The sequence below is a fragment of the Ambystoma mexicanum genome, chromosome 7p (assembly GCF_040938575.1).
Source record: "Ambystoma mexicanum isolate Mex_15411 chromosome 7p, UKY_AmexF1_1, whole genome shotgun sequence".
NCBI lineage: Eukaryota > Metazoa > Chordata > Amphibia > Caudata > Ambystomatidae > Ambystoma > Ambystoma mexicanum.
In genome coordinates, this window is record NC_090939.1 from 251,518,144 (window position 1) to 251,543,973 (window position 25,830).

The window sequence follows — 25,830 nt, forward strand, 5'->3', positions numbered from 1 at the left end:
GACTTCTCTGGATCCATTTTTAGAAAATGCTTAAAACGTTTATTTTTTTACTTAAGCTGATGTTTTACCCTTTTATCGGTTTTAGCCACATTTGGATATTGTGGTTTTATTTCCCAGCTCGGTTCTCGAAGCTGTTTTTATTTCCGTTTTAACCATATTTACTTGCAATTTCTCTTATATTTGCTGTTCCTATTGTAGCTTTTATTCTTCCAGTTGGTGCTCGTAAGGTCCGTTTGTTACCATTTACCCATGGGCCCAAGGCGATTTATAAATGCTTAAACATGAACAGTGGACACAGCTAAAGGCTGTTTCACTGGCCATGGCCCTTAAAAAAATCTATGACTAATCCTATGATATTTACTAAGGTACAGTTAAATTGAGCAGATTTAACGCAACAAAACGTTTGAAATTCAGCGGATGTAGGAAGTCCTGATCAGCTTAACTCGGCACATTAGGAAGGAGGAATTAAAAAGAGAAAAAGACAAGGAACAGGGTTGGGTATAGATGCAGTGTGGAAGGAAGTGGAAGTCCAAGAGGGTATGTTGGGGGTAGGTGAGGAATGGGGCAGGTGAAGAAGCCCCTCAAAACAAAAACTGGTTTACATAAAAATGAAATTCAGTGCTCTGGTTGGGAACCCAGGATATCGGGGTCAGACCATCTTGATGGTCATGGTTCCAGCCACCATTGTGACTGGAAATGTAAACAATGGTTCAATTTTGCTTTCCCAATTTTTGGGAACATAACTAACATTTCATGAAAGGACAATTTGAATGGGTGCAATATAGATTATCTCAGCATTCACTTAGTTTGCAGAAAAACCTTTTGAGATATTCCGTTTTATATTGAGTTTTTTTCCAGCAAACTAAGAAGAATGTACTAAGTACTGCAGTTATTTACTGATAAAGCTTGCAAATTATTATTTCTCATCATTCTCCCTCTAGAGTTAATTTGTAGATTACAAAAAGTGGAAATTAGTTTAGGGGATTTATTTTCCTTAATATCACCAAAAGGCATTACCGTGAAATTGCAAAATAATAAATCTTCACAATGTAAAGAATTGTACACATGTCGCCCAACTAAAGCAGCTTTAAAAAAATATATATTCACCCCTAGTTGTTGGACAGACAAAACCTGGTTAGACAGGAGCATCTTCTAAAAACATGAAGTATTAACAGAATAACTTGGCCAAAGTATGGAGGTAATGCAGCCACGAAGCACAGGTATTTCAGGTTTTAGTTGCACACTCCTGCTGCAAGACATTCTCCACATACCTTCAGACAGAATTCCTGGAGGCCATTACAGAAGACATGACAGTGAATCACCATGCTCTAGTTAATGCAGAGCTAGCAGTAAGGCACCAGTTTAAAAAGCAGGGGAGTTGGAAATTGAATGATCAATTGGTGACCCTTTTAGCAAGAGGAGTACTACGATTTTAAAATTGAGTCCAACACCTCCACCATGAAACGAATATATATGACAAAAGCAGCAATACAGTGGGATTCATTTTTTCCAAAGAGTGTGTGAGCCCTTGAACACTAAGAAAAGGAGATGATTAGCGAATCGTATAGACAAGTCATGCAATATAGTAGGCCAACTAAAACAAAAAGGTAGCTGAAGACCCTAAACATAAATTAAGCAGAGGTTGCAATACTCTGGGCAAAAATGCTTACACAAAAAAGGGGGTTAAAAAGGATAATAAACAGACAATGGGGTAAGGCAATATCGGTATACAATGCATACAATACAAAAGCACAGGGAATTGATTTAGGACATGGAGCATGATAGCCATTCATTAATGGGCTTGCATAAAAGTGATACTATGGGTAGAGGAGTGTCCAAAGGAGCTACTGCAATTAAAATAAATCAAACCATCAAGCACAAGACTACTTACCTTGGCATAGTACAAAGCAGACTTACTCTACTAGAGAGGAAGTGGAGAGCTGCGTAACCAAAGACGTCGTCCTGAAAGCAATAGCAACTTTTAAAGTCGCGGAACCAGATTACGATAAATGGTTTACCCAAAAATAAATAAATGGACCAACTGCTTCCCAAGCATTCAACAGTGATTTTTAATTTGTTGGGAAAACAGACAGGAGCCCAAAACTACGCAATAAACCCATGACCTTAGTTACAAAAACAAGCAAAGCAAAACCAGACTGCATAATGCGGGTCAATTGCTTCGATCAATGTGTGACTAATGTGATATTGTAAAGCAACGACACATGTGACATCACAAAAATTGTGTTCTAATGTATAGATTTATTGAATGCTTTTTCCGGGAAGGGGTTGAATCAAACAGAGGGGAGTCCAAAACACAGTTGCTAACCTAAGCTTAAGAGTTCTTTATCCTCCTGGGACACTTTCACAAAACAAATTTCCAAAAGATATGGCCAACAGAAATGTCCAAGCCCTAGCCTTGAAGTCTTTTAGCCCCCAAGCTATCAAAACAAAAATGCACCATGGTTTGGTCAGCAAAGGAGATCACATATGCTAGTCTAAAATGCCCAGCCCATGTCTAACAAAACAGAAGAGGCGTTCTCTTGGGAAGGCTCTTGCAGGTTTTACTTGGTCTGTACCCCTCTTTGAGCTTCATGTGTTCACCATCCCTTTCAAGACCTCTTCCAGGTGTCGGGCTTTAACCAAGCCTCTGTTTTCCCTAGCTTGCACAGAGTCTTTCGCAAAACACTACTCAAGCAATGTTTGCTCCAGGTCTCTTCAAGAACTTCAGTTTCATCAGCATTCACAATGTCTCCACCAGACCTTGGGCTGCTTCACCATTCTGAAAGGCCAATTGTCTCTCCACCCCTGACCACCCAAACCCCCACCCCCCAACCCGTTTGCATTACAACATTTTTCCAGGCAGACATTCGGTCAGCATCCTGCCAAGAGAGTTATTTACCTTCATGCTTCCAACTGCTTGGCACAAGGAACATTTCTCAGTAGGTCTGCCTTTCTCCAAGCAGCATACCACCTTAGGAGTCAGTACTCTGTATTAGTTCTGGCCAGAGTAACTGTTGTAGGCTTGCCAAGACATGGATGACCTCTTTCCCGTAGCGTGCTCCCAGTCGATTCAAGGACGGTTTACAAGCACGCTAGATTCTCTTAAAAGCTTCTCTAGTTTCCTCTTCCTTTTCTCCCTCTTTTTATAGACCTTTTGGAATACTTGTCTCAGTTCTGGGACAGATATAAATGGCTTTGTTTCGGGGCTTTGGGTTTGTTGCCAATGCGTTTCTCCCAATAGGTATTCAAATGCTTCTGTGTGCCTCTTTGCACATGTTGACTAGGTGTTGTTCATCCCCTCTTCACTCTTTAAATGCAAATTGTTGCATCACTGCCCTCTTGGAATCCTTCTGGTGCATTTGTAAGCATTAGTGGCCATCAGAGTAATGACACATGGCTTTTTTTTAAAATCTAGGCAAGGTTTACAAGAATGGTAAACCATTGATGCCAAGTAGTTGGATGTATTCGGTATAGAGTTACCCAAGGATGCATGAGAAATGTGTCCTGGGTTTTGTAAGAAATCTCCAATGATAATGTCCAAAGTGTTTTCAAAGCAGGAATTTAAAACACCTCAAAGGGTGTACTACTGTGCACTGGTGAGGATGGTAAGTCTACTCCTTGGTATGGATGGTAAGGAACATACTCCTTGCACCCTCTGAAGGCACATTGGGTAGCGGGCGGAGAAACCAATTCCCTACCAAATCAACCCACTTACCTATCAAGATGGAGCACTCACTCAATTCCCAAACTAAGGATCAACAAAATACTAACAGGATCAGAGTTATTGCCCTCAGCAGGTTCTCTGGTTTCTCTGCCTTTGGGCCCAACCAGTGTGAGTGCGTCCCCTCAGCAGGCTCCTCTGTCTTTTCTAGCACCATCCACAGGAAATAGAGTCCAAGCAACTGATCTTACAAAAGGTAGAGGATCACATGGCAGCCCTGGCTATAACCTACCAGGGGAAGGGCCTCTAGAAGGCAACCAATGCCACTCCTGCTCAAATTGGATGTGCATCTAGACCTTTAGAGCGGGGTGGGACTGTTTGGGGCATTTGAAACTCGCAGATACAATAGATTATCCACCTGGCTGTGGTATCTCCAGATTTATTGAAAGAAAAAAAAGAAATGCACCACCTAAAGGATAAGAAGCACAAAGGCCCTGCAGTTCACAAACTCAGAGTAGAAGTTACGCCTACTAGTAAAAGGTTGTCTCGCAGGAAGCTAACCCAATGTCCATTTTCACCAAAGGTGTATGGGTTTTATAAAATGTGAAACCGAGCTGTGTAGCAATATAGCACAGTACAAAGTGGACACACTGAAGGGTTACAATAGGAGTTTGGAAAGGTAGGGGAGGCAGGGGCTGGGGCAAGGGTTTGTAAACAAAAAGCAGTGAGGATAATGTTGAGGTACCTTGTTGGGAGAAACAGCTGCCCGAGGCCTTCAAAATGCAGCTTCACTAAAGGGTTGGATAAGGAGGACACCAGACTAGTTAATTGCAGATTCTGTTTACGATTAAAGTGTGGTTAATCCAATAAATTATTAATGGCATAGGACAAGACAGGAACTTCAAACCACAACACCCTGAGTGTCTCAATTTATATAGGTGACAAGTCTATGACTAAAGTAAAGAAGGTTACCCTAATTTATACCTACAAGATATTTTGAAGAGTTTGGACAATATAGGTCTAAATCTGCCATGATGGTGTGCCGAACTAATACCATGAGAAAGCAGGATGGACCTTATGTGAATGGTGAGATTCTACGTCCGACTGATTCTTACGATTACCTGGGTCAATCCTTTTCACCTACTCTGAACGGGTGACAAACATTGTATAAAGCAATAATCTAATAAAATGACAGGTGAGAGGCATGGCCAGGACGGCCATGTAAGAGGATGTTCTCCGGAGGGGCTCCCTCGATCCGTAGATGATCCTGTGGTAAAGTGCGTGCGCGGATTCCTGTCAGTGCTGGGATTAAACACACTTAACTATGAATATATAGCGAGCGCACTCACTGAACTTTTGGTGCACACCTGAGGCACGGAAACAAAGTTGCATCTACTTGAAGATCGCAAGCCCTGATGCGGAAAAAGAAAACAAAATGGCAGTGGGGACAAAGGAATAACAGAGGCGCCGTGGCGGCGACAGAAAGAGGGCCCGGCTGGATCCAGATATGATTACTGCACCCTGCTCCAAGCAACGGATGTGCAGGGGCTGATGCGCCGAGGAGCAGCTAAAGGAAGCAGGCTGCCCGGGCCGCGAGTCAGGTTTGCGGGCAGGAGGACACTGATGAAGAGCGTACCCAGAGCTTGCGCATGCAGGACGGGTGCCTGACTAGACTCGCCGTGCACAAGCAAACAGCCGGTGGACGCCGGGACGGCGCCGCAGCGCGACCGAAAGCTGGAGGACTCCAAGTGAGACACTTTGTATCGGCGTGACCAGGGGGGAGTACAGACGAGCGCTACGCTCGATATACCAGAAGTGAGCAGGCAACAATGTAACAGTAGTCCCCGAGGCCAGTGAATGGGAACCAACGGCAGAAACATCTCAGACCGCTGCACCGGAATCTCGATACAAGGACTGAATGTATAGGCCCCATACACACTACAATATCGCAAGCTGGGCTGCCGAGGAAGGGAGAGGTGGCCAGGGCAGCGAAGTGTGCTGGATCCCTGGAACTAAGCACCCTTTAAGGGGCCGCCCCCTCACAGCACTGGAGGTTGTGTAGAGTACAACTCTGAGGGCTCCCCCAAAAAAATAACGGAACACAGAGAGAAATGCGACCTGGGCCGAAGACTGGTAGGACCTTACCACAATTATTAGACAATAAAAGAGGCTGACCTGAGGCAACTGTTGGCCCCCGGTGGCTGTATGGGGCGGCCCCCCTTGCCTCAGGAGCATGGGCATAACATCCTGGGCTACATTGCGGATCAAATGGCCTCAGGCCTACAGAGTGCTGAGGCGGGTGAGCGAAGGGCAAGTGAGGGCACATGCTCACTGCCCACTGAAGGACCACAGGAGAGTCTGGCGATACGGCACTGTGAGAGTGCAGGTACGAGAGAACACAACCCATTCCTGGCGAGGGGCGAGCAACAAAGACATCAGAACACGGCTGCAAAAGCCCCGCCAGGAGTGGCCCGACGACACGCGGACTTCTGCGGGTGGGGTGGCGCTGCTGGCTTACGCCTGGACAACAGTGCAGGATGTCCTCTAAAGTTGTTAGACCCAGGAACAAACAGCCCATGATGGACGCTTATGCCAGGGCCCCCCCGGTGCAGAGGGGGGTAAAGGCAAGGAGACTGCGGCGGCAGTGGCGGAGACACCGGGCACGATACAGGAAGTGCTGGCAGCGATTGCAGACCTGAAAATTGCCTGGGAGACCAAACTGGGCCTGGCAATGAATGAACTGCAAGTGGGCCTGGACCTCAAGATCGGAGCGGTCCAGGAAGAAGTGACCCTGCTGAGACAGGATGTGCGGTCGCTCGCTGAGCGCACAGGAAACCTGGAAAAGGAGACCGCCCCGAATACTGCGCCGTGTGCGGCCCATGAATCGAAGCTCCACGCCCTGGTGCAGCGTGTGGGCAACCTAGAGGATAGGGCGGAGGAGGCAGAAGGGCGTGCCAGACGCAATAACATTTGTATTGTTGGTCTGCCAGAAGGAATGGAAGGGCCTAACCCAACAGAATATGTGGAAACCATGCTCCTGCAGGAGATAACTGGTGGGGAACTGACCCAGGGGTTTGCAGTAGAGAGGGCACACAGGGCCTTGACAAGGAGACCGCCCCTAGGAACTCCCCCGCGGCCGCTGATTGCGAAAATTCTAAATCACAGAGATCGGGAGAAGACACTCTAATTCTTCCGGAAGGGTGGAACGATCGAAAGGGGGCCGGCAAAAATCACGGCGTATACGGACTATACTTTGCAAGTACAGGACAGCAGGATGAACTTTGGGGCAGTGAAAAGGAGGCTAAAAGAAGCAGGCCACCGTTACATGCTGCTCTACCAAGCCAAATTCAAAGTGTTTTACAAAAACAAAGCCCTGTTTTTTGAGACGGCGAGGGAAGCGATGGAATGGCTGGACATGCAGGGTCGCCCCCAGGAACCGGATGTCCAGATGGGAGCCGCAGAAGATAAGTAGCACGTGGCTGTGTCATCACCAGTGACATGGCTAAGACATTGGGACTGGAATATAGTGATAATTTGAGATTCTGAGGACTGCGTTACAGCTAGTGCACGCTGGCAGGGTCCGTTGGATGCAACAACCCTAATTAGATGAGTGGGAGCACCTGCAAGGCATTTTTTTCTTTTTGACCCCTTAGTAGCACACTTTAGTTCGGTCACTGTTAGATCGGTGATGCCCCGTGGGGTCCTAGACCTCGGTTAGGAGATGGGACCAGACACGGGTGGGCCTGAGATCCAGGGATGGAGCTGGGCATTTGTTGGAGTTGGGGTATTGGGGGGTGGGGGGAGTTGTTGAGGTTGGGAGGGGCAAGAGTCAGAACACGAGCCATCAAAGGAAACAGTGGTAGGAAGGGTGGGAGAGTAGTAAGTCGAATAGATGGCATCGGGTAATCTCAGAGTGGTGACCTGGAATGTGCGGGGCCTCAATAGTTACTTAAAACATAATAAAGTGATGCTGTACCTAAAAAAGGATGCGTATTGACATAGCATTGATTCAGGAGACCCACCTCACCAAGGAGAAATTGGAGGTGGTCAGGAGAAAATGGAGGGGTAAACGTCATAGGCGCCACATACTCGGCATATGCAAGTGGGGTGATCACATGGGTGGCACCACATGTGCCGTTCCAGGTGCTCAGCTCGACGATGGACCCAGATGGCAGAATGGTGGTGGTGGCAGGACTCTCAGAGAACAGAGAGGAGAGTACTATAAATCTGTACGCCCCTAATCATGATACAGCGGCTTATTTAAGGTCCCTATACAGTAAAATCAGTCCCCTGGTGGGGGGCGCCGTGGTGCGGGGTGGGGACTTTAATTGCACCCCGAATCCCAGAATAGACAGGTCGGATGACAAATCGGGGAAGCCGGCGCCAGTGGCTTAAGTGCTGAGGATAATGTTGGAAGACCTTAGCCTAGAAGATGTGTTGAGAAGGTTGCATCCGATGAGCAGGCAATATTTGCATTACGCAGCACCACATGACTTGCACACGAGGCTGGACTACGTGTTTGCAGATGCCGAGATAGTGGGGGTAAATGGTGGGAGTGGAATACAGGGCCCGTGTATTATCCGGCCACTCGCCTTTGGTCGTAGAGTGGTGATACCAGCCCCCCAGGGCGCGTATCCCGACATGGAGGCTCAGGACTGAGGCTCTGCAGGATGCGGGATTCTGAGAGGACCCGAGGGAGGCCATCGAGGAATATTTTGAACTTAACACAGGCAGTGTACGCTCCGTGGGTACAGTATGGGAGGCATTTAAAGTGGTAGTTTGTGGTGCAGCTATATCGAAATCTAAAGTGCTCCAGGGGGGACATTGAACGGGAACTGCATGAAACAGAAGGAACTGGAGGGCCTTACACGAAATGAGGGGACTGCCCGAGAGAACAGTGCCAAGATAAAAGACCTACAGTTAGCGTGTAATGAACTCTGGGATAGGTTATGCCAACTAAATTACAAGAAATATATGGAGAGGATAGATGCAGGAGGGGATAAACCGTGTAGACTACTGGCCTGGTTGTACAAGAATGAGACCCCCCCCGCCCGGTGAACAGAGGTCAGAAACGTGGAAGGTTTAATCTGCAATAGTCAGGAAAGGGTAAATGAGTAGTTTCTCAAGTATTATAGACAATTATATGAGGACACAGGAGAGGATATGAGCCAAGAGATACAGGAGACAATAGAGGAGATGGGGCTGCCCACCTTGGATGACCTAGAACGCGCCCATCACCTCGGACGAACTGGAGGTGGTGATCCAACATCTGCCCACATGTAAAGCGCCCGGGTCGGACTGATTACCTAGTGAGTTTTATAAGACATAAGCAGGAGCTACTGGAACCGCTGCTCGCCATGTTTAACGAAGCCTATGAGCAAGGGGAATTGCCAATGTCTCTCTGCGAAGCAATAATTATTCCACTCTTAAAGCCAGGCAAGCCAGACTTGGAGTGTGGATCCTACAGGCCCTTGTCTATGCTCAATCAGGATAGTAAATTACTTGCAGCAGTTCTAGCCAATAGGCTGAAAAGGGTAATCGGTAGGTTGATACATCCAGATCAAAACGGGGTATGTCCCAGGCAGAAATATTACAGACAACCACAGGAGGCTGCACCATATCATTGATCACACCGAGGAAGACTCGGGAGAACTGGCCATCGTGTCGTTGGACGCGGTTAAAGCTTTTGATTCAGTGCGGTGGCCATGGTTGAAAGCGACCCTGAAAGGATATGGAATGGGACCAGGTTACATCAGGTGCGTTCAGATATTATATAGCACCCCGATGGCTAGAGTTAAAACGGGAGCCACAATTTCAGATAAATGGCAACTCAGCAGGGGGACCAGACAGGGATGCCCCTGGTCACCCATGTTGTACATTCTGGCATTAGAGCCGCTGGCAATATGCCTACGTCAACAATACAGGGAGGTGGGGATTAGCACAATAGGGGGCACACACCTGATACCACTGAATGCAGATGATATACTCCTCTACTTGCGTTACCCGGAGGAGAACCTGCTATATGTGCTAGAGGTGATGGATCGTTATGTCACCCTCTCGGGCATATCAGTGAACCCCGGGAAGTCTAGCTTATTGCCCCTGGGGAGGTATAAGATTGTCCCGGAGGAAAGGTTACCCATTTTGCAAATACTCTGGCAGACTGAAACATTTAGGTATCTTGGCATAAAGCTATACCACAGGATAGAGACAAAGCACAAGCACAATACGGAGAAAGCGAATGAGGGAATAAAGAACAGCATGGCATTTTGGTATAGGCTGCCCCTGGCCATGATGGGTAGAGCTGCCCTACTTAAAATGGTGGTCTTGCCCAGACTACTGCATTTTTTTGTGAATGTCCCGTACTTGATTCCTAGATGCTTTTTTGTGAAACTTCACGGCATGTGCAGAGGCTTCATATGGGGCAACTCCAGGAACAGAGTTGCTCTGTGGAAACTACAGAACACATATGACAAGGGGGGCATAAACCTGCAGAACTTTGAACTATATTACTTGGCAGGGCAGCCGTTTGTGGCCAGGTGGTTGTCTGCGGAGGACTCGGCAGAAGCTAGGTTGCCAAAAAAGAGATGGTGGTGAGAGGGAGGCTATTGGAACTGGGCTGGGAAGTCTGGCGCAGGACGTGGAGAACGGTGGGTGACCCAGATCCACACTCTCAGCAGGCCCCGCTGGTGGTGCTATGTGGGGAAGACTCCCAGTTGTTCAAAGCAGTCCGCAGATACTGGGAACCGGTGGGCTTGGCCACCCTCTGGGACATATGGCAAGAAGGGGAGGCATTGGGATTTCAGAGGTTGCAGGTGGAGACAGGAGTGCACAGTGGCCAATATATTACTTATACCAGGCTCATGAAACGGGTGAGTGAGAGATGGCCTGAGACGGTGTTGGCGGAAGATCCCAATTCCACCTTAGATACGATGTACGATGTCTCCGAGGGAGGGCATGAAACATCCAGGATTTATGAGCTCCTGAGATCGAGGGTAGGGAACGAGCTGCTACAATTGAGGCAGGACTGGGAGGAGGTGGGAGAACCCATGACAGAGGGACAATGGGATAGGGCTCAGAGGTACCATAAGAAGGTGTCCCGGAATGCGAGACTCCAGCAGATCCAGCTGTAGGTCACTCGCAGAGCTTACCTGACCCCCAGGAGAATAGCCAGGTTTGGAGGCTCGGATATACAGAGGTGTGGGGAAGTGGAGGCGGGGCTGCTGCATATGTTCTGGGCTTGTCCTGAGGTGCACAGATTTTGGGAAGAAATAAAGCTCAAACTGGCCGGCGGGGGTGTGGTGCTTGATGTGGGGTCTGCTTGGGCATGTATGCTCAGGACTTTTCATAGGCCACGAAACCTTAAGCACATCAGTAAGATGAAGGATCTGGCCTATATCCTGGCTAAGCGCAGGGTAGAAATGGGCTGGAAGGCGGCCCATAGGCCTAAGGTGGAGGTGTGGTGGGCGGACCTCTTGAGATGGGCGGAAGCAGAAACTGTGGTATGGTTTGAAGCTGTCACTAAAGGATGGGGGGAGGAAGTGGGCCCCCTGTTAGCCTGGAGGCAATTGGTGATCTTGATGACAAACCCCCACCAGGTCAATCATGAAACAGAAGACTCAGACGAGTCGACAAGTACTGATATTCCTGAAAATGCCCATGCAGATGGCACGGATGTGACGGCTCAAGTTTGCGGGGAGGGCGGGGGAGGACGGAGAAAAATACTGTATAATGCGATGTTTTGATATTGATTATGAGCGTCCTAAAGGGTTGTAATGTTTGGTGTGTTTGAAATAATTATTAAAAATAATAAAAATTGTTATAAAAAAATCTAATAAAATGACAGGTAACTTGAGGAATAGGTTTTGCTTAAATGTATAAATCCGATCCATTGGCAAGGACGCTAGAGTGTAATTCCCAAATATGGGGCCATTCTAATCTATCAGCACCAGAGGTTGTGAACAGTTTCTTAAAGTGCATAGTTTGCAGCTGAAACGGGAAGCCCCACAAGTCAGAGCAAATCTGGAATTCGGTATTCCCTTCTTGGAAAATAACATTTTAATGGTACATGTTCCACACTCATCTAGAAAATGGTGCAGTGAGAAAGTGTCTCAAACTCATCTGGACCATAGGATAGGATCAGAAGGTGACTAACAGTTAATCCCATTGCAGTCATATAGAAAATTACTTTTTGCAGGACGTCAAATGGTACAAATCTTTTTAAAAGAGCCTGGATTTCATATCAATGTGTCTGTTCTCAAAGAAAGCCTGTTGGAGGCCATTTCACTAGAGCACAAATTATGAAACCCTTCAATAGATCTTCAGAACCTTTGTGATTTTAACACAAATTCAATTCAAAACCATTTACTTTGATCGAGCATTTTTTCGATTACAAGGGCCCCGTTTAATGCTCTACTGCACCGAGCTATAACAGCTAAATGGTCCCCAGCGTCGCCTACTGTACCAAACTGTATTCTTTGTAACGCTACAAGAGAGGATTTATTGAATTTCGTCTTTTGCACAGCTTACCCTTACATGAACATTCACAAGCAAACTCAAAGAGCTTTGAAGATTTTTTACTTCACACAGTGCAGACGGCTATGTACTACATCTCAATGGCTAATACTCCTTTAGTAGCACAGACTATCATCTTAAATGAATAAAGAAATAAATTGCTAAAAGAACTTGTTTTATTCCGTACGGTTTTTAATTTTTTTAATTTGCTAGTATCTTGTGTCAAGCTTTATGGGTCGAAAATCCGAAATAAAATTGACCAACAAAAGAAATCATTACTTCAATTAAGGATGTTTCCCTTGTTTCCCCAGTTATCTCCATAGTGTCGCATACAAGCAAACTATTCAAGATTTCCCTGGAACACCCCTAAACTTTACGAATGAGCAGTTGTGTGCATTCATCAGATGCTCCCATCAGGGTTCAGTTTGAAGAAAATTCAGCCTGTGCAGGTCTGAAAATGAACAGTCCAAGCAAAATTATATAAATATAGCTTTATGCAACTACAGTGACTTTTCACATGGTGTCTCTTCACTCCAACGGAGAACCACTTTTCATGAAGCTGGGGAGGTGAGGCCATTACCCAGTAGTCCCCCTATGGATGGTTTAATGCAGGAGGACTTCATGGAGAGAAATTCCTGCTCTGGGGAAAAGGACGACCATATGGGGTGCAGCTCTGGAAATTCCATCACCCCCACTCATTTCTCTAGTCCTGCACTCCACCTCTAATAGCTCCTTAGAGAACAAACCTATGTACTATTGTCATAGTGATGAAACCAACCAAGTCGGAAGGAAGAGGGAGAACAGAAGCTTCAAAATTACACCTTCAGATACTGCCATGAGGTGGCTCACCGGAATCATGACAAGCCCCCCCCCCTGCGATCATGCACTGCAGGTGTCGACGATGGGCGGAGGCGGGACCAGTCCTAGATAAAGGAAACTGAAGACGCACTAGATGTCTGTGAGGAGCAAGAAACCCGGGAGATTAAAATGCCAACCAACAGGCGGAGTTAGCAGACACTGGCGAGGTGCTGCAGAGTTGACCGAGGACTCTGTAGGAGCAGACCCCTCTGCCAGTCCTGGCAAGAAGCAATGTGTCGTAACCCTCGGCCCACAGACGCAGTAGAGAGGAAGATCCATCCCTGGAAGAACTGCAGCAGTGTATGACCCTGCGTGAAGGTAAAAACGTGGCACAGGAGGCCTGGTGGGGGCACTAAGGGAACCGCTGATGCGGGGAGCATCGGGGAAATGCTTTTTTTGTCCCAGTGACACTTATACAACCACTGAATACCAGTGAAAGGGTCTGGGGCCCCAAAATCAGAAAACAGAGGAAATCTTCCTTGTTACAGTGGGAAAAGGATCAGGGACCCTGACAAGATCTGGAACTTTGATGAGAACCAGTTAAAGTGGCAAAGTTTAAGCGAAGTTGAAAGCAAAAGCAGAGAAAGAAAGATATGAAATCATGCCAGGGGAAGGGAGTCGCGCCCCCCCCCCCCCTTGGCCTGGTGTTGAACTGTGCCAAAGCATACCAAGAGAAGGGAGGCAATTCTCTTGGTTCTGAACTGAGTAGATAAAGAAGCCAGGGGAAGAGAGTCATTCCCCCTGGTTCCACTGAAGAGTAGGAGCAGCATGGCGTCACAATTACAATCAGTGGCCCACTGGGATGCGTCTCCAGAGGAAGAACTTGCAGGGTTGCTAGGTGGTATACCAAGCCATAGACAGGGAATGGAATTACTGTGGAATCTAATAGGAGGTAAAGGCAACAAATGTCTTCTGGCTAGTGGGGGAAATTTGTAGGATGTTTTTGGTTAAGCTAAAAGGTTAAAGTATTACATGGGGCAGATCTGCCGATCGGATTTGATGAAAAGATCTTGGCGTTGTTCAGGAACATAGGCTTGGCCGCTATGGGGGGGGGGGGGGATCTCTGTGGGGGGAAGCTAGTGACATTTTATGAGTGGAGGTTGCAATATGGCATTTCCAGTGGCCATTTTAACGCATATGCTAGGGTAGTTAAACGATTAGCAGAACTATGGGATTGTATACTAGAGGGGTGTTCTGTATACAAACACGAATGACAGTAGGGGAAGGGAGGAAAATAATTTCTTGGTTATATATGGTTATGCAAAACACATGAATAATTTGGGAAAAATAAGTGTTTCTCAATACCAGACAAAAAATGGCCCAGAATATGGGAGCACGTTAATGCGTCACAAAATGCGCGTTTTAAATCGAGTTAATTCAATTACATACACAGAGTATATATGAAGCCAGCCAAATTACATATGATAAACCCATTATCACATGAATGTCCACCATGTAAGGCAGGATCTGGCATATGTTCAGGGAATGTCCACTGATAACTAGATACTGGGGGCGGGGGGGGCGTGCGCCTTAACGCTTTATTGGGTACCAATTATACGTGCATCCCCACTGTGTCTATGGGGACTACTTATTGAGAAGAGACATAAAACAATAGAAAAGCACAATTTATGATGCGGTTAGCCACGCGACGAATCGCAATGATATGGCACTGCTCTGATGTACCAGCCATATGGCAGTGGCGTCAAGATTTACGGTGATGGGGCTTGGAAAAAGTCGAATACTTAAAATAAAAAAATCAAATTGAAACGGCCCGGGGGGGGCCGAAGTAGCTCAAGTGGATTGGGACAATTGCTAAATGAACTGGTCTCCTCTCCGGACTTAAAGCCACCTTGAGGTGGTTGGCTAATGGGACTATGGAGCCGGAAGATAAGCAACTGGTGGTGTTGGAGGGGGTGGTGAAAAGGGGTCTTTTCTGTGTTGGGTGGCCACAGGAGGAAGCAAGTAATTGCAGAAAGCTCATCGAACTGTATATTCCGGGTAGTAGATGGGAGGGAAGAGGGAAGGGTTTCTAGAGGAGGGTACCCAGGGTGGGAGGTGGATAAGTGTATATTGATTGGGGAGTGCATGTTGGGCTTAAGATTCGTGGGGGTTTATCAGATTGTTTGTATAGCTTGGACCTGGTATGTTACATTTCAAAATTTAAATAAAATGAACAGTATAAGGAGCCGCACCAAGAGAAGGAAGCCCTTCTCCTGGAGCAAACGTTGGGCAAGGACATGTGCAAAACCTGCAAGCCAGGGCAAGGGTGGCATGCCCCCTGGTAACTTTGATTTAAGAGAACAATATTTTGACCATTACCCAAGAAAGAGAATGGCGCCATTATCCTTAAAGAAGGAACTTTGTTAGTCTACCTTTTGATTATATAGTGGGAGGGCTAGAAATATGTTTTGACACAGGACAGTGGAATTTACATTGACAGGCCCTTTTAGTATTAGTTTTGAGGCAGGAAACCCCCTCTTGGATGTTGTGCATAGTAAGGACCTTTTTTCACACAGAAATGTCTAACCAAAACCACGCCGACTACGTCAGCTTCCTTCTTCGACACCTTTAGACTGCAAACAAGCCTTTGCACTGTGCCAAAATGGAAGTCCATCTTGCAAGCAAGGATATACACTTTCAAGGTGGATTTCCTCCAACTAAACCAGGATGGCGAGGGGTTATTTGGTTTAGGTCTGGAATTAGTATAGTAATTCAACATCCTCTATGCTCACAGTTTAACAAAACACTGCATCCTAACATTCTCGTGTATCCCCATTCCAACTTACATTTTTTCCATGACCAGTCCCATTTGCGTAGGCTACCACTGCTGAGAGGTATGGGTATGGCAAGAGTCAACAGCGATGCCAGACTCTGCAAGGCCCATCATGAATGAAAGAACCAAATTTAAGTCATTGAGCTGTGTCCGTCGAGACACCAATGACAAAAGCAGAACCATTAAGTACATCACCACTTGCACATGGCGGAGTACACAAAAATCTGGAATTTCTCATGGGATTCATAGTAGAACACATGCATGCAATGATATCCAATGCGTACAACTGAGCAAAGCAGGTCCTTTAAGGTCTGGCTTGGTTGCAAATAAATAATTCCCACCAATGGCCGATTGTACATGGCTTCACTGGGCCAATAAAGACCAGGTTCAATATGCACAATCTAAACATTTCATGGGAACCACATGGTGGCAGAGGAATTCAAAAAAAGAGTATGGAAAACTCATACTACGAGCGCACAGATGTAGCGAAGAAAGGTGTAAACTTGAATGCATGGATTTTCTCTGCATTATTCAGAATGAGGCGGAAGCTTGTCCCAGAACCTCTCAATACATTAATTGTTCATGCCTGTGATGAATCTGATTAGGTCATCATTTCTTTCCCAAAGATAGCTTCTCCTAATGTGGCCAAGGGACGTAGCCACTAAATGATCCGGACCCTGGGGTAGGCTATGCGAAGGAGGATCACATGGGGGAGGCAACCCAACGGATGGGGGGTTGGGGGGGGGGACAGGAATCAGACGACATGCATTCCCCGCTTTCCTTTTAGGGATACCCCCACCATTCCCCATGTCTTGATGGCATATTGTGATAAACCCCTGCAAGATCTACTGACAAAATGAACATTTTACACCTTTTGAAACAACATGTACAGAGACGAGGAAGAGGACTGCAATGAGCAGGAGTTTGAACCATAATGTGCAGTCTAGTGTTTGGAGGAATGGGATTGGTCCAGGACACCTTCCAGCCTGGAGGCAGGAGTTTTAAACCAGCTGCTGAAAGATGGAGAAACATTCCTTCTCCGAGCGTCGGCTTGGAAATTGGCGAGACAAGCAGCGTGCAGTGCAAAGCAGACTGTCCTACTCTGGAGGCAAACCCTGAAAGGGGAGTGGAGGCGGTGAGAGAGGGAGCCATCCCCAGCACTCTATGCGGGTCAGGCAGGCCAAGACGCAGGCGGAACCGGGAGCCATGGCTTCAGAGCGCTGCCAGCAGGAGAAGTGAAGAAGCTAGCTGCAGACTGGCCCGGTGATACGGCGGTGTTGGTTAACCGGAGAAGAGCCCGAGGAAGGAAGTTGCAATGGGAATTGGAAGCCATGACAGCCTTTGTTCTAATGAGATGAGCAAGAACACTCGATGCCGCCAACTGGGGGAAAGCTGCTCGAGACCATCAGGCACCAAGCAGAGTACCCAAATGAATGAGTGGCTTGAGAGAACGCAGAAGTTGTCGGTGAGCCCAGAGTGGATCTGGGATTCTTGCCCATAAAGAACTGTTAAAGAACCCGACAGGGGAGTATGCCAGGTGTTCCAAGTCTGGGACTCGCACCCAAGTTGTGTCATCTTGAAAGGAGAATCATAAAGAAGACTCATACCCCCTAAAGTATTCAATGGAATACGGAATCCTGGGGAAGGGAGTTATTTCCCCTGGAGTGAGGGACCCTCTTGAACAGGTTTATTTCTTTATCCAGACTTGGACCCCTTGCTCACTGTTCTTAGAAAGGCACAGCTCCACCTAACTGATGATGCCCAACAAGGCTGAAACACTTCTGTGGGTTGCTGTTGGTACTCTTGTTAAGAGGAGAATTGCCTAGCCTTTCGGTGCTGGACTGCCCCTGGGCAGGACAGACTGATATGCATGGATATTTCTTCTCTGTGAAAGGGGCAGTGAGCTAAAGACTTGGTTGAGACTCTCCCAGGGGCCATCCACCCAAGAACAGATCAATGGGCTGTGTTCATGCTGGTAGAGGGACACCCAGAACCTCCTTTGTTTTGAGGAAGTAAATCCTGGGGGATGGTAATCATGCCCTATTTATCTGTGAAAATGGATTATTGGAACCTTTTGTTGAACTTGAACATTCCAGCACTTTTTTTTTTTTAAACAAAAGACAATGCCCCTTTAATCCTTCGAGTTAGTTTTAGACTGAGGGCTAGGATAGGACTGCAGACAACATTTTTGCTTTGGACATCTTGACATTTGACAGACCGCTCGTTTTGGTTGAGATAGGGAAATACTCCCTAGATTATGGACGGTGAGGCATTTTCCAACCCCTTTGTAAATGTCTTTAACAACCACTGTGAGCTCTGTGTCCACGTCTCATTCCTGGCTCATCACATGCCGCTCCATCAAGCTGTAGAGGGTGATCACATTCACAAAGACCCCACGGTTACATTTCCTACATTATGCCCAAGCCACACAGGATGACTTCTGTCTTGAACCATTGAGACACTTCTTGAATGTACACCTGGAGATTCATAGCCTGTGTATTTATATTGCGCTTCATGCCAGTCTCCAAGCACAGGACTGGGTATCAAACCCATCTTGCTTGGCGTTGTCTTGTTCCGAATACTAAATCCTCTCTCCCCCCCCCCCCCCCCCTCCCCCGAGCAATCCACCCAGCCTAGACATTCATGAACGATCTTGAATTACAAGAGCCTGGTTTAATGCTCTACCGCTCATAGATATAACACCCAAATAAAGTGTCAGAGGCAAACAGTGGTCTATGTAACAAGAGAAGATGTATTGCATGCTTTGTCCTTCTGCAGAGTTAACATGAACATTCACAAGCATAATTTGAGGCCTTTAAACTGTACGTGGTGCATAGCAGCTAGGTATTGCATCTCAATGTCTGATACTCCTTTAAAAGCAAAGACTTTGTTACTCTTATTCAAAAGGCAGCTTTTAGAATAAAATGCTAAAAACTTAACGTATTGGGTAATGTTTTATAATTAGCTTGAGTCAGGTTTTATGGATGCATGATCTGAAATCAAATTGACGGACAAGAATGTATGACTTGATTTAAAAGGGTGTCTCTTGCTTCCCAAGAAACCAATTGAAGGTTTCCCTGCAACACTACATACATTTACTGAATGTGCAGCTGTGACAAATTCATTAGAGCTAAATACCTAATTTTCCATCACTCTTCCACAACACACGTATAGGTTTTCATTTCTCTTCTAAAAATATGAGACCTTGCATCATGCAATGCTTTCAAATGTATCCAGGTCAGGAGTGAGCAGCACACGACCCACCCCCTCAATCCCCCCGGACCGATTTGTTTGGATTCTGGGTTCCAGAAAGTAAAGAATACAATTAGGACTAAATGACAAATTCACACAAGACATGGGGATCCATTTAAAGGGCTTGGATGAGGCATCCGAAAAATGGGGCAATAGTGTAAGTGAAGTGCACAAATGTTAAGTGCCCACGTTTCTCAGCACTCCCTGCTCCTCCCCTTCAGTACTAGATCTTCTAGTGTCCTCTTCCCCCATCTTTTCCATTCCCAAGTGATTATTTGCTTCACTCATGTCTTTGCACCTAGCTGCATCAAGCCCATCACTTGCAAAGCTTAGTTTTTCATAAATAGATAATTTTTCCACTTCCTATAGGTGGGAGGAGGGATCAATTAATCTGCAGGTAGTGGTTAAGCTTTCCTTCCAGTCCTTGTGAAACATAATTTATAAGGGCAGCAGTAATGATCCTTTGTGACTTCACTGGTTACTCCCTGTTCTCAGTGCACAGTTTGTGAGCTCCCAGTCCTGAACTTCTTCCACGCTGGAGAACAGACGAGGCTATTTCGTTTGTGTAAAAGTGAAGTAAATGTAATGTCCCTAAGCTAGTGCTGAAATTCAAGTAAAAAACATCCACTGCACTACATGATCTAGGTCTCGGTACACCAAGTAAAGCAAACATATTGACTGTCTTTGGTGACACCACACCACTATGGACACCGTTTGGTCTGAAGTACAATGCATAGGGGGCAGTCTGCCCAGCAGATCAGGAATACATTGGGGCAGTTTTGAGAGCTTCAGATTTTACTTTTTCAACTTTAAGATGCAAGGTCATAGGCCAGGTTGCTGAACACTAACCATGTACTGGCGTGAGAGGGGAAGAGCACGGGGGTAAGCAATGAGTGCAGTGCAACATAAAAGATAATTGTCTATACCACTTTACACATTTGCCAATAAGCGCAAGAATTATTGTTGCATCTACCAATGGTACTACATTCAAGACAAGTACCACATTGTACTATGTGGAGCAAACTTAATACTTCAAGACTGTAGATTTCCTACAATATACATGACAATTCATTAATAATAGCACCAGATATAGAGATCAGTTATTTTAAAAACAAACATACTTACAGGTCTGGTCATTCCATAATCCAGTCATATGTTACGTAAACCAGTTTTCTTTTAAAGTTGAGCAACCATTTGCCATCAGTCAGAAGATGCTTAAGGAAAGAAAATAACGTACTGTTGAAACGATACATTTCAAGAAAATGCAAGCCACTTATTGCAACAAAAACAAAAATCCAGAGACTACAACCATAAAATCGCCAGCATTGCACATCATACCAGCACTTGACTTAAGGCAGATTTTCAAACGGTGCCCTGCATGCTTGTCTAAAGATGCTGAATGAAAGTATTGCAGTGTTGCACATTTCACACTTCGAACCAAACGGAGTCCGTCAACCAACAGTTCTGAAAAACCTCAACTGCCTCTCGCAGAGAGCTTGAACTAAATAACATTCCAAGTAGATCCATAAATAAACAGGACCAGCGTTGATCCGAACCAAGCTATTAAGAGGAAGAGCCAAAGTACAGTGTTTGATCTCATTTCACGTGGTGCAGCCAGACATCCTCAAGCTCCTACCAAGCCATACACAACCTTTTGAGGTGTTTTATGAAGCCCCCACCGACGGATGACCCCGCTTCGGAAGTCCTAAAGGTGGCAACCTGCTTCATCTCGCTACCCTTTGCTGTCAAACACTCCTCTGTCACCTCCTTGAACACGGACCTGGGCGGCCTTGCTCTCAGAGACGTTGTTCAATGCCAGCTCTGTCACTGCTTTTGAGACTCTCCTTCCTGGGTGCTACAAAATACTCTCCAAATCAAGGCCTAACTGGTCTGGTGGTAAAGTGGCTCTTATCTTCCCATAATGCGTCCCTGCGTTTGTCATACCCACTCAATCCTACTCCTCCTTTGAATGCCTTGTCTGTAAGCTCTGCGTCTCCCCTTCCCCCTCACTCACTCTTGCTACCATCTACAGGACTCTGGGGCGGTCTGCCCTCTACCTCTCGGAGTGGGCCGACCTCTCCCTCTACCTCCAAGCTTCTCTTCCTTGGAGACTTCAATATTCACCTCGACTCTTCTGATGCAGCCACTCTATCCTTCTGCAACCTCTGCGACTCTTTCCCTCACCATTCTTCCCTCTGATCCAACCCACTCAGCCCGGCACACCCTGGATGAGCTCATCACTGCCGATATCTCCCTATCTAAACCGCTCACTAACCCCCTCTCCTGATCTGAACATGCCCTCCTCTCATTTTGAGCTCCCTGGCTACCAGCTATGCCTCTGCCTTCACTGCCAGTCTCCTCCTTTGTCATTTGACTGATGAAGCGAGTGCCATCGACTCCCATACCGACTCTTACCTTCACCTCTCAACACTTCATATCCTTGCACCTGCCATGAGGATCCGCATGAAGCCCGTCTCAAAGTGCAATAGCTGGTACGATTACAAGATAGCCTTGCTTAAACGCATGTGCAAAAAAAAATAAATAAATAACGAAAATAGTTAGCTTCTAGCACATCCTCTGACAAACTGGCCGGTCACCTGCTCCAAAGTCAAGACAGACTTTCCATCTGCTCCAAGAAACAAGCCTGCATCTATGGGGCCACAAACACATCTTAACTCTTCAAAATCTGAAAGAAACTTGACAATCCTACCCCTGACTACTTCTCCTTCCTCCCTCGTTTCCTCCTTCAAACCCATAGCACCGGATGAGGTCACACGACAGTCTGCTCTATGAAAGTCTTGTCCAAAACAGGTGCTCCCCTGCTCCTCTAGACCTATCAAGGACAGTATTGCCTCTCTGCCTCCCTCCTTGGCTAAGTTCTGTAAACATTCTTTTGCCACCAGCTCCTTTCCATCACCCCTCAAGCACTCCCTTCAGCACCCACTCCTAAAAAAGGCTGTTTTAGGACCGTTCCTGCCCAGCTAACTACCGCCCTACGTCCACTACCCCTTTCGTGGCCAAACTCTTGGAGAAGCTGGTCATCTCCCAACTAATCCATCACAATGAATATGTTGGCTGTCTTGGTGACCACCAGTCTAGCTTTAGAGCAGCCAGAGGCACAGAAACTGCTCTCCTGAACACCAGTGATGACCTGCTCCCAAACCTCGATTCAAACACTCCTCCTGTTCTCATCCTCCTCGATCTATCCTCCACCTTTGACACAGTCAATCATTCCACCCTCATAAATCGGCTTCATGAAACCGTAGGCATCTCTGAAGGGGCACTGGATTGGTTGACCACCTTCCTCTCGAATAGGCTCGCTCAGTTCAACTGGGCCCGTTCTCCATCTCACTGTCCACCTGCAGCATCCCTCAGAGTTCCATCTGCTCGACGTGGCTTTTCAACATTTACCTTGCCCCCCTCAACCACATGATCTTCACCTGCTCTTCTCATTTTCTCTTCTCCTTGAAGCTTTCCTCATCTTCTTCTTCCGCTGTCATCCCAGACTGACTGCTATTCAGGCATGGTGTGCTTTTAATAATCTCTGCCTTAATGCCAGTAAGACAGATCCTTCTCATTGGGAATCTTGCCCCCCCCTACTCTCAGCCTGCCCTCCTCGGGTCCCCTCCACTCACCCTCTTTTGAGTAAAAAAATAACTGGGCGTCATCTTTGACTGCCCTTTCCTTCTCACATCGCCAACCTTATCAAGATCTCACTTTCAGCTTCACCTCCTTAGAGGCATCTCCCTTTCCTCACCTTCCCCAGAAACTCAATGTCGCCAGAGCTCTGGTTCTCTCTAGGCTGGACTACTGCAACAGCCTCTTCCTTAATCTGCCTCTTTCCTCCCTGGGCCCTTAAGCCGAGGTAATGAATCTATCCAGCCCTAAAATCTCTTCACTGGCTCCCTATGGCTACAAGCATCAAATTCAAGACCCGCTGCATCAGCCTCAAGGCTTTTTGGGACCTGGGACCACACTACATCCAACTCTCTCTAAATACTTCACTGCAAGAATTCTTCGGTCTTCTAGCTCCAACTTTCTGCAAGAATTCTTCGGTCTTCTTGCTCCAACTTTCTACAAGTTTGTTTTTGTTTGTGCATTTATATAGCGCTACGAACCCTCATCTGAGCGCTGATTTCTTCCCACGGTGTGTGGTGCTCATTTATCGACCTCGGAAGGATGAAAGGCAGAGTTTGACCCTGTCGGGATTCGAACATGTGACATCAGGCTCTGCACGAATGTCAAAGCGAGCGCTCTACTTGCTGTGCTATCTGACCAGCTATAGTTAGAGGCTTCTCTAAGCTGGGAGTGGGTGGTGATCTCCTTAGGCAGGAGCCTCCCTCTTTAATGGCCTTCCTGGCCCTCTCGTCTTGAGCCGCATCTCCATAAATTCCAGAACCCTCCAAGACCTTCATTTTGTCCTACACCTTCTACCTTCCCCTATTGGCTCCACCTGCTGCCATGTTTGGTGGCCTGTACCTCTCATGAGCCTTACTGGGGCAGGCCTTCTTCGATCAGTCTCCCCTCAGCCCCACCTGCCCTTGGGCACCCTTCCACCTCCCCTCCCTCACACTGTTTGCCCCTGTATCCTGAGCGCTTACCCCCCTGGTTCTCCCTTAGCACTCCCCCATACGCCCAGCACTTATTCCTCTTCCCTTCTCCCTGCACTTCCGGTTATTGCACTTGCACATTATGAATGTCACAAGGCCTAGTGGGACCGTTACTGTTTTCTCCCCTGTGCCTCCCCTTGTCTTGTGGCGCCTGGAAACACTTTTTGGTGAATAAGCACCATACAGATCTATATAAATAAAAAATGTAAATGTTAATTTGTTCAAAATCTTAAATCTCCGAAAGTTCTTCACAGATTGCTTTGACATGTTGACAACTTTTCATTCGAATAGGCGCGTGTTTTTATATACCTACTATACATAGATGTCACACTTTTGACAGGTAAAAACATGCTTTTTCTGAAAAACAGTGCCATCTGTTGGACGTAAAAGCAGCTTCAGATCTGCTTCGTTCTCAACCGAATGAACGCGACAGGCTGAGAGTGGCTGACAGACGTCAACAAGAAACAGCAGATCAGCGTCAAACACCGTGCTCAGCAATCACGCGATTACAATCGCCTTGCATTCCGGTACAACCCAGCTGATGATTATAGTTTGAGCCGGAATGTTCTCATCGGCACCATGACTGAAGTGTGTCCTTATTGCAAGGCTGTGAAATTTAATGGAGAAACTAAAGGAATGTGTTGCGCCGCTGGGAAAATTAACTGCCTGAACTTGGAGAATCCCCAGAGCCATTAAAAACTTTGATTGCCGGACACACCACCGAATCAAAGCATTTCCCCATCTAACATCAGGAAATACAAGTCATTCTTCCAAATGGCATTGTTCGCACAGAAATCGTAACAGCTCAATTCATGCCAACTTGCGTTTGCAATCACCATCAACAATGCTCAATGATAAATCGTTAGAATGGTGCATAGATCTAGACACGGATTGCTTCTCACATGGACAATTATATGTTGCGTGTTCTACAGTCAGCTTATCTATACAGACAATGGAACAACAAAAAATATATACCCACAAGCATTGTGAAATTAAACATATTAGAAATGTGCGCTCTCTTTTCCTTTTAACCAGCCTGGGCCACAGCAACCCCTGGCCGGGGACAGCTAGTAACAAATAAAATCAGTAACTTGAGCTACTACACACCAGTGCAAAGAAACAGACTTTAAACACGTGTGCATGGAACCCAATTGCTTGTGCTATATTTGAAGGTTAACTCACAGGGGTATTACCATTTTGTATTGAGTCACATTTTGCCAGAACTCAAAAAAATGTAATCTAGAACTCACGAGGTCAACTCGAAATCTCGATTATCCATCCCTCTCAATTAGTTCAAACTCATAACTATAAGGTTAAGCAGGACATCAAAATATACAGTTTCTGAACACAACCCTCCTACCCCCCTCCCCACATAAGCCCCACATCTAGGTTACTGCACAGCTGAAAAGTACTGCTTGACGGTAAAAACCAAAATTCAGTCTTGATCTTTTCAAACCATTCTAGAAGATGAAAGCCATAAACGCAGACTTCTTAAGTGAACACTGCCTCAAGCAGTATCACAAAGAACAGAAGCTGAATTCTAGAGTTGATTTTCCTACAAACCCAACGGCACATTGCTTGAAGCAGACTTCACGGGCAGGCAAGCCACATGTGCAGGAGATCAAGCCTCCCAGATTAAATGATCTTGTAGGGCACTTGGACCTTGTTCTGGAAGCCTTCGGAAGTTTAGGCCCAATCAGTAGGTGGCATCTTGGGAGATGTTTCGGACTGTGTGGTATCCAACACATTAGAACAGGGTGGTTTAAAAAGGTTTATTGTGGTCTCAGGCCTTACAGTGGCTCAGTACAGTATAATGTGGAGGTGACGAAAGAAATACTGCTGTACAAGATAACAGGGATGACAAGTGGATAAACCACACTACTATTAAACAAGCAATTATCCCAATTAAAGATAAGAGGCATGGCCCAACCTCCTTTGCCTCTTTTGAAAGCACATGAAGAGGGCAGGCAATATCTTCAGGAGGAGTGTGAGCCGATAATCGTAGCAATCTATATAGTGTTGGTACAATGATCCCACAATAAGAAAATCCAAGAAGGTTATATACAAATTCAGAAAACTAACGCAACACACTAGCTAAAAACACTACAAACACTCCCGTGTAAGAGAAACACAGAATGTAGAGCTGGGTGAAAAGGAAATCTGGC

The 25,830-nt window shown here is 46.4% G+C and overlaps 1 protein-coding gene across 4 annotated transcripts in view; it reads right to left on the reverse strand.

Annotated features, from left to right (window-relative positions):
- ITSN1 (intersectin 1) overlaps positions 1-25,830 on the reverse strand; it is a 3,188,156-nt gene that overhangs the window by 3,156,717 nt on the left and 5,609 nt on the right. For all 4 annotated transcript variants that reach the window (XM_069636218.1, XM_069636217.1, XM_069636220.1 and 1 more), the window contains exon 2: positions 20,181-20,269. The gene's annotated coding sequence lies outside the window, so the exon portion shown is untranslated. The remainder of the gene's footprint in view (positions 1-20,180; positions 20,270-25,830) is intronic.